Source organism: Danio aesculapii, chromosome 11 (genome assembly GCF_903798145.1).
Source record: "Danio aesculapii chromosome 11, fDanAes4.1, whole genome shotgun sequence".
Classification (NCBI taxonomy): domain Eukaryota; kingdom Metazoa; phylum Chordata; class Actinopteri; order Cypriniformes; family Danionidae; genus Danio; species Danio aesculapii.
In genome coordinates, this window is record NC_079445.1 from 23,453,436 (window position 1) to 23,463,044 (window position 9,609).

Here is a 9,609-nt window from a genome sequence, read left to right on the forward strand (position 1 = left end):
ATATTTATTTAATTTCTTTCATGAAATAAAAACAGGCTTTGTTTACCTAAAAGCATTTCAATTGCTTATTGATATTTTAAATTACATAAATCTGCGAAATCATATGTTTGTTACCCTTAAACCTACCGATTTAAACAGGTCTGTGTGAATTATTGTCTAAGGACGGGTTTGGAATTTTACAAATATCACCAATGAGAATAGACGTCTTTCATTTTTACAAAAAACACTCAACAATGTTTATCTGGGTTAGAATTAGGGATAGGTTTAGGTTTAATGGATCAAAACATTTCTATGTCAATACAAAACATTGATGTGTTTGTGTTGAGGTTTTCTAATGAAACGCTGCTGAGCATTGCAATCATGCTGACTACTGTGCTTTTGTTGAGCTGCCTCCAAAACACACTGCTCCTGAGAGTTGGAGGATACTATTACCTCAGCTTATCTAATGTGTTATGAAAAGAGTTACTTAACTTCTTTAACACTTTAACTTCCATAGCAAATTCTTTATATAATTGTGTTCCTGACACCATTTGTTTATAATAGCCTAATTGGACAAAGTGTTAACCAGGCAGTTACAATGCCAGTTAAAGTGTTAAGATAAATAGTATTACTTTTTTATAATCAATGCATTTCTTAGACATTTTCAATTAAAAAAACCACCGTATCCTCTGGGCTTTCACTGTAAATGCATTACTGCCTGTTTTAGATAATTTTTACCAAAAAGAGGGATGTGTCAATATTACACCATGGCTTTGTGGTATACCACATATGTTATTTATAGATGTTGAGTTTTACTTTAACGATCAATTCTTTAATTCACAGTAATAAATGTTGTACAGTTTCATGTTTAAGCCAATGTTGGCTCAGTCTGATGCATATTTTGTGACATGTGTATACTACAATATTGATGAATCCATGAATCTGGTTAACACATGTTCTGAGAATGTTGATTCATTTTGCATTACTAAAACTCAACATTTGTTGAGCGCATGTTCTTGCAAATTAGGGACAGGTGTCCTGGAAAAGGTCTCCCACAGAATCTCAGGACTCTAAGATGTGATTCATGTCTTGTTTTGTTCAACATTTAAAGGTGAAGAATGCAATATTTTTAATGTCAGCACAAATTCTCTAACCTCATTTTGTCCCCATGGAACTTTTCAGTAAACAGGTTGTAAAAGGATTTGTTTGTATTTAGTTTCTGCCAGCTCAGACAAGTTGAAAAGAAAACATGCAGCTTGTTTATAATAAACTGGATATAGGTTGTTAGCAACCACGTGATTCTGGTGATGCATCAAATTCAGATGGAGGGCAGGAAATTAAAAAATATGAATGGAAGACAGAGGAAAGTTGGTATTGTTGTGATTTATACCCAACTTCAAAAAAGATATATAAATAGAAAATAAGCAAATATGTTGGATCCTTCTATCCTATTTCATTAAGGAAGTAGATATAATGTACAGTGCAGTAGATGTACAGTATAGTGATTTTGAGCCATACTATAGTACATTTAATTAAATTGCTGTAGCAATTCTATGGTTGCTGGTAATACAAACAACCATAGTAATAAACAAAACATCCAATATTATAATGTTTTCGACACTATTTAGATTATACACCACAGTTTTACTGTTTAGTTATTACTATTAGTTTTTTACAATAAATTACTATAGCATTTTTTTTCAACATAGGCTCATTCTGAAAACGTATGCCTATATACATCTATATATACACTATTATAATCGGATCACATTAGCCCGATTAAACCTGTAGAATCCCCATCGGTCATTGACTGAAGCAGCGCTTAGACTGGTTATTCAGTAATGAATCAGAGCATAAGTATTACTTAGTGAAGTGATGTAGCAAGTAAACAATTCAAGTCAAGAAGGAACACAAAGAGGCCAGATGTAATCTTGCTACCCTTTTAAATATTTGCAAATGATATGGATTATTAGATTATCAGACATTTTTGCGGAAATTAGTCCTTCCATGGGGAGTGACAGTTACTGTGATAATGGTACTCAATGCTGCTTTGTTTACACTTTGTTATTCTGAAGTTCTGAATGAAAAAACGAACTACTGCGCCCCCACTGGTGCAGAAAGATATGTCCTCTTATGCAGGTGCAGAATGTACACTGTTGTTTAAGGGTGCTTTCAGACTAGCATTTTTGGTCTGCACCCGAGTTCGTTAGACGTCAGAGTACGGTACATTTAGCTAGTGTGAATGCTGTGTTCTGAACTTGGGTGCGCACCAGTGAATCAATTGCAAGTCTGCCTGAAAAAGGTGGTTTGGGGTACAGTTCATGCGAACACTGTTACGGTTAATTTCTAATATGAATGCAATCAGAATCAGAAAGAGCTCTACAGTGCAACATAATTACAGAGACAGGACAAAAACCAGATGATAAATATATTTTAAAAAAATAGAAGTAAGTAGTGAATGCAAATATACAAATTGACAAGTGTATGTACAGGTATATTACTATATACAACGTCATATGTGCAGCTTGTATGTGCAAATTGGCATATAAAGTGTGTTGTTAAATAAGTGTATATGTGTATAAAAGTGTATAGCAAGTAGTGATGTTGGTTCCACAATTATTATCATCAAGTGTTCATGAGATGGATTGCCTGAGGGAAGAAACTGTTTCTGTGCCGGGCTGTTCTGGTGCGCAGTGCTCTATAGCGTCGACCAGAAGCTAAAAGTTCAAACAGGCAGTGTGCTGGGTGTGAGGGGTCCAGAGTGATTTTGGCAGCCCTTTTGCTCGCTCTGAATAAATACAGTTCTTGGGGAGTATGAAGGGTTGTACCAGTGATTCGCTCAGCAGTCCGAACTATTCGACGTAGTCTTTGGAGATCGTATTTAGTAGCTGAGCTAAACCAGACAGTTATTGATGTGCCCAGGAACTTGAATGACTCCACTGCTGCCACAATGCTGTCCAACATGCTCAGTGGGGGGAGAGCAAGGGGGTTTCTCCTGAAGTCCACTATCATCTCCACTGTTTTGAGCGTGTTGAGCTCCAGGTTGTTGTGACTGCACCAGACAGCCAACTCTTTAACCTCCTGTCTGTAAGCAGACTCATCACCGTCCTGAATGAGGCTGATAAGTGTGGTGTCGTCTGCAAACTTCAAGAGCTTGACAGAGGAGTCTTTTGAAGGGCAGTCTTTCGTGTACAGGGAGAAGAGCAGTGGGGAGAGGACACACCCCTGGGGGGCGCCAGTGCTGATTGTGCGGATACTAGATGAGAATTTTCCCAGCTTCACCAGCTGCTGCCTGTCCGTTAGGAAACTGTTGATCCACTGACAGACAGAGGTGGGCACAGAGAGCTGAGTTAATTTGGGCAGGAGAAGTTTTGGGATGATAGTGTTAAACACCAAGCAGAAGTCAACAAACAAGATCCTCACATAGGTCCCTGGTCTGTCTAGATGTTGCAGAACATAATGCAGTCCCATATTTACTGCATCATCCACAGACCTGTTTGCTCTGTAGGCAAACTGAAGAAAGTCCAGTGAGGGTTCAGTGATGTCCTTCAGGTGGGCCAGCACCAGTTTTTCAAAAGACTTAATGACCACAGATGTTAGCGCCACCGGTCTGTAGTCATTTAGTCCTGTAAGTTTGGGTTTCTTTGGGATGGGGATGATGGTGGAGCGTTTGAGGCAGAAAGGCACTTCACACAGCTCCAGTGATCTGTTGAAGATCAGGGTGAAGATGGGGGCCAGTTGGTCAGCACAGGATTTTAAACAGGCTGGTGTTTTAAAATCTGGGCCTGGTGCTTTTTTCCTCTTCTGTTTCCGGAAGGCCTGGCGCACCTCCTCTTTACTGAACTGAAGTGCAGGTATGGGGGAGGCGGGGGTGGTGGAGGTGTTAATGGTGGTGTGAAGAGCAGTTCAGAGTGGGTGTGGGGGGTTTTCTCAAACCGGCAGTAAACTCATTCAGATCGTTTGCAAGTCGTTCGTTGTCTACAGCTGTGTTTCCCAACCCTGTTCCTGAAGGCACACCAACAGTACACATTTTCGACCTCACCCTAATCAAACAATCCTGAATCAACTTATCATCACATCAGAAGAGACTCCAACACCTGAAGTTAATGGGTCAGAAAAGGGAGACATCCAAAATATGTACTGTTGGTGTGCCTCCAGGAACAGGATTGGGAAACACTGGTCTTCAGTGCTGGGGGATGGTGTCTTGTAGTTTGTGATGTTTTTCAAACTTTTCCACAGGGATGGTGAGTAGCTGGAGGAGAACTGACTCCTTAGTCTCTCAGAATAGTTCCTTTTTGCGACTCTGATCTCCTTTTCCATTGTGTAATTGGCCTGCTTATACAAGGCCCTCTCCCCATTTTTGTAAGCAACCTCCTTGGCCTGACGTAGCTGTCTGAGTTTTACAGTGAACCATGGTTTGTCATTGTTGTATGTGAGTTGAGTCTTGGTAGGAATGCACACGTCTTCACAGAAACTGATATAAGATGTTACAGTCTTGGTAAGCTCATACAGATCGTTTGCAGCAGCTTCAAAAACACTCCAGTCAGTGAGGTCGAAACAGGCTTGTAGATCCCGCTCTGTTTCATTAGTCCATCTTTTCACAGATCTTAATACAGGTTTGGCTGTTTTCAGTTTCTGCCTGTAGGTTGGTATGAGATGAATCAAACAATGGTCAGAGTGTCCCAAAGCTGCTCGTTGGACGAAACGGTATGCATCCTTTGTTGTGGTATAGCAGTGATCCAATATATTACTGTCTCTTGAGGGACATGTAACATGCTATCTATAATTTGGCAGTTCACTGGATAGTTTTGCTTTGTTAAAATCCCCGAGAATGATTAAAACAGAGTCCGGGTGTTGTTGCTCTATCACCGTGATCTGATCAGCTAGTTTCTGTATCGCCAGGCTCGTGTGCGCGTGCGGAGGAATGTAAACACTGACAAGGATGAATGAGCAGAACTCACGTGGGCAGTAGAAAGGCTTACAGTTAATAAACAGTGCTTCAAGATCTTCTTTAAAACTGTTACATCTGTACACCACATTTCATTGATGTAAAAGCACGTCCCGCCACCGCGTGGTTTTCGCGTTGATTCTTCGTCGCAATCCGCTCTGAACAGCTGAAAGCTCGGAAGGTGAAGCGCAGTATGGTATTGTCCGGTATGGTGTTATTTAGCCAGGTTTCCGTGAAACACAGAGCAGCTGAATGCAGAAAATCCCTGTTTGTCTGAGAGAGCAGAATGAGTCTATTGAGCAGAATGTCTATTTTGTTGGGTAGAGAGCAAGAGATTTGCCAGATATATGCTAGGCAACTCGGTCCGAAATCCACGTTGTCTGAGTTTCACAAGCGCGCCTGCACGCTTTCCTCATCTGTGCACTTGAAAGCATTTGAGCAGGACCGTGGCTCCACCGACTACAATGTCCAACAGAACATCAGATAAATAAAAGTTTGGAAAAATATTTGGGGGTGTATGTGCCCGAATGTCCAACAATTCATCTCTGGTGAAACTAATTGTAGGAATGTGACTCGAGACAGGACAAACTAACAAAAACACAAAAACTACTGCAGAGCACGACACGGAGGCAGGCATCATTGTAGGCGCCATCTTGTATTTTACCAAATCGTTTTTTACCAAATTTGGTATCGTACCAAATAATGAAAGTGAACTGCCAACTGTACAACAAACTTTAGCACTTTGGTTTTATGGCCGTCAACTAACAACAGCTGTACACAAAACAGCAGCTTGATGATACAAGTGTACCGGGATTCAGAAGGAAAAAACATGCCATGGGGGGACAGTCAAACTTGGGTTCGGACCAGGCGTTTGGACCAAGTGTGAAAGCTGCTGTCTGTTTGGTGTGTTCACGTATAGCTTTTTGGTCCAGACGTGAGCCAACGCAAGGAAACAACACAGCTGGTTTTTGTTAGTGCTAGTTGTTGGGCATCAGCTTGGTTTGTCCCAGCATTAAAGCTCAGGTGGGATACTACAGTCTTAGATTGGGGTATTTTTAACAGGGTAAAAAGGATGTTCATTTACTTTACTGTTGGGAAATGTAACCCAAGTAAGTTATAAACTTTTCATTAAAACTAAAAATTTAATCAATTATGTAAAATGGGCATCTGATGTGACCTTTAAAGGAAGATTTGTGCTCCTACGGAAACCTTTTCCACTATAAAGAATCTATTGTTGAATAGAGTGGTGTAGTGAGTGTGCCTCTTTTCCCAGTGTACAAGCATGCCTTTTTGTGGGTTTGTCTCCTCTAAAATTTAACATTGAACCTCAAGGTCATCATAAAGTCATTGAGAGTGATGCACTCAGTCAAGTTTGTTTCAATTGAGAGGCCTGGCTTGTAGAGTTTCTTAAGGACAGGTAACCTAAAAGTTGTTTGCTACATGTTTGCTCCTTCCTGTCGTCCCATAAATTAATAAAAGATTACAAGGATAAAAATGAGTACACCTATAAGCATTTGCAAAGGTTTGAAAATTTATTTTGTAATTCCACTAGGTGATACAAAAGATACTGTATTCTAGGCAGGTGCATCATTTAGCATTATGCTAAGCTTCTAGGCTAGACCGGTGTTCCACTTGCTGTCTGTTTCTCAGCTGATTATTAGTTGTATGTACATAATGGGTCATGAATCAGCAGGAGTACATGTATGTGGTCACATCTTTCAGCAGGTATATGACGTTAACAACTGCAGCAGCTCAGCTCCCTGCAGCGTCAATGGTTATTTCAACTTAGCATCTAAATTTATTGCTGACAGACGGTGGAACAACTGCAGGTCATGGTGATTCTGCACAGAACTGATACAAGCATTTTCATCAGTAAGTGAACAACCACATTTATAAACTGATTGTAATCCATGGCAATTGTTAAACCACAGTGTTTTTCTGGTGTCTTTAAGCACTTAAATGACATCTATTCATACCTGTGGTAAAATTATTCTACGAATTGCTTCTTAATCTAGTTTTATATGCTAATGAGGAGCTTGAAGTTTATTTCGGTTATCTTTAAGCTACAATATTTCATATGTAAAATATATTGGTTTAAAGTTCACATAATATAATGCTACAGTTAATGAGGGTCAGAGGCATAAAAATAAACAGAAAAGTTTGAGGTGTATTGGAGACCACATTATAAACTTTAATTAATATATATAAATGTCTGTATGGTATATCTTGCAAATAACATACCAAATGATTTGGATTGTTTATATATTAATAAGATACATGACCAAACTTGAAATTTGTAGTCTAATAAAGATTTTAGATTTTTTAATTTAGATTGGTATTATTTTTAGAATATTTTTTAACCTTTATTTCTCATTTTTAATTTTGCTTTTAGATAAACTTTAATGTGTAGTTTTTCTTTTCATAGTTTTATATATATTTAATTTAATTTAAAATGCCAATATTTTAATAAAGTAATAACAATTAATTCAAATATTTTTTTCTGCCATTCTGTATTGAACATTTCTCCAAAGTAGTTAACTAAATTGGTGATTTAAAATTAAGATGACGATATTTTATTTACAATTCTCTCTCTCTCTCTCTCTCTCTCTCTCTCTCTCTCTCTCTCTCTCTCTCTCTCTCTCTCTCTCTGTATATATATATATATATATATATATATATATATATATATATATATATATATATATATATATATATATATATATTTATATATATATATATATATATATATATATATATATATATATATATATATATATATATATATATATACTTAAATCTACCACAATTTTCATATTTATAAATACATCTTTAGACTATTAGCATCATGCACAAAAATTGTATTTTTTTCTTTTCTTTTTTTTTTTGATAGCTGCACCCCTGACTATGCAGGAGCAGATTATTACTTATTTGGTAAAGCTTAACGTTTAGCTCAAATTTTGCTTCATCACAATCAGAGACATCAGACCAGCCTTTTTTTTTATTTTTTTTTAAGAATTTGTTCAGCTGTAAAATCTTTTTTGCATTGCAAATACTATGAAGTCTTAATTTTAAAACAAAATGTAGACAATATGAATGTATGTGTTATCCTGAATTGATTCTTACCAAAAACTTGTTTCCAGTTTAAATGCTGTGGCTGCCCAGCAGGAATAGGCGTCAACATGACGTCACTTTGACGTTGTACCCCAATGCCTTGGGACGTTACATTTTTATTTGTAAATGAAAATCAGGTTGATGTCAAAATGGCGTCAATGTCCATCGTCGGACAGAGATGTTCTTAGATGTTGGTGAACTAAATCTAATCTAATATTAACCTCTCATGACATTGTGTATCTGCTAGGTGATTTTAAGACAGAATATGTAGTGACAATTCTTAAATAAAGCTAAATTTTCCACCTTAGAAAATGTAGTTTTAAAGTCTTTCCACACAAAATAAGATAAGCAAACTGATTTTAAAGGCTATTAATAAGCTAGTTCTAAGATAGTAAGGCTAAATACACTACTTGGAATAAGGATCGTAATACTAAGAATTGTTTTTATTTACTTAACCTTAGGTAAGTTTAACTTATTTCAAGAAGTAGCCAAGTATAATTGTTTTACTGCACTTCAGATCATTTGACTTGTTTCTAGACTGTTTTTTTCTAAACTCAATCACTTTAGATGGTCCTTTTTGCAGTAACTGAAACTGACTTTTTAATAGCCTAATGTTGGGAGTGCTTTGTTCACATTATGTAGTTTATTTCTTGTTGTTGTTCTTTTATTTCTAATAAAAAAAAAGTATGTATCTTTATTAAATGATTATCTTGATTAATCAATAAATGTCACATCTGAAAAGTGGTTTACACATGGGTGTTTGTGCAACAACGTTTTTTCTCTGAATCGCACTTACAGACTTTTGTAAAATGATCTTAGAACTAATTTAGATCAATTTCTGCACAACATTTTTTACTGTAAATAAAGCTCCTGCACTGCTGTTATATTAAATAAAAGACTGTTGTCAAATATTTTCCGACAGTCAACAAAGCTAAGCTAAAGTAATCATGACAGATAAACTACCCCAAAACATATGGAGATGTTTTCATCTCTTTCTTCCCGTTGTCACCCTTAAATCTCCAGTTTTTTTATCAGGCAAAATGAACTGCATATAAAGTATGATTTTGTTTGTCTCCCTATCTTCGGGTAAATCGATTCAAAATATCATCCTTATTGTCTTACTCAGAGGGACATTATAAAAAAGGTCATTCTCAGACGATTTTGTTTCAGCATTTCATCCACGCACAGTGGGAAGGAAACAGGGATCGTCTGAAACCGAATACTGTTTCAATGCTATTCCATTCACCCCTACAGATGCACTGCAGTCAGTGCATAATCAGTTATGTGAGTACAGACCTGGTTATTTACTCACTCACCCTCTTTTCTTCGGCTTAGTCCATTTTTTTATCAGGGTTTGTTACAGTGGAATGAACTTCCAATTACTCTGCCATGTGTTACCAATGGATGCCCTTCAACCTGCTTATATAATTATTTTTGGAATTACTTTGACCTTTTTGTCCAAAGTCACTCAGTTTTATAACACTCAATCCATTCATTCCATCGCTATGAATCAGCATTTGAAAAAAAAAAACCTCAAGAATTGTGTTGTTTCAGCTCCTTTAAAATAAGTT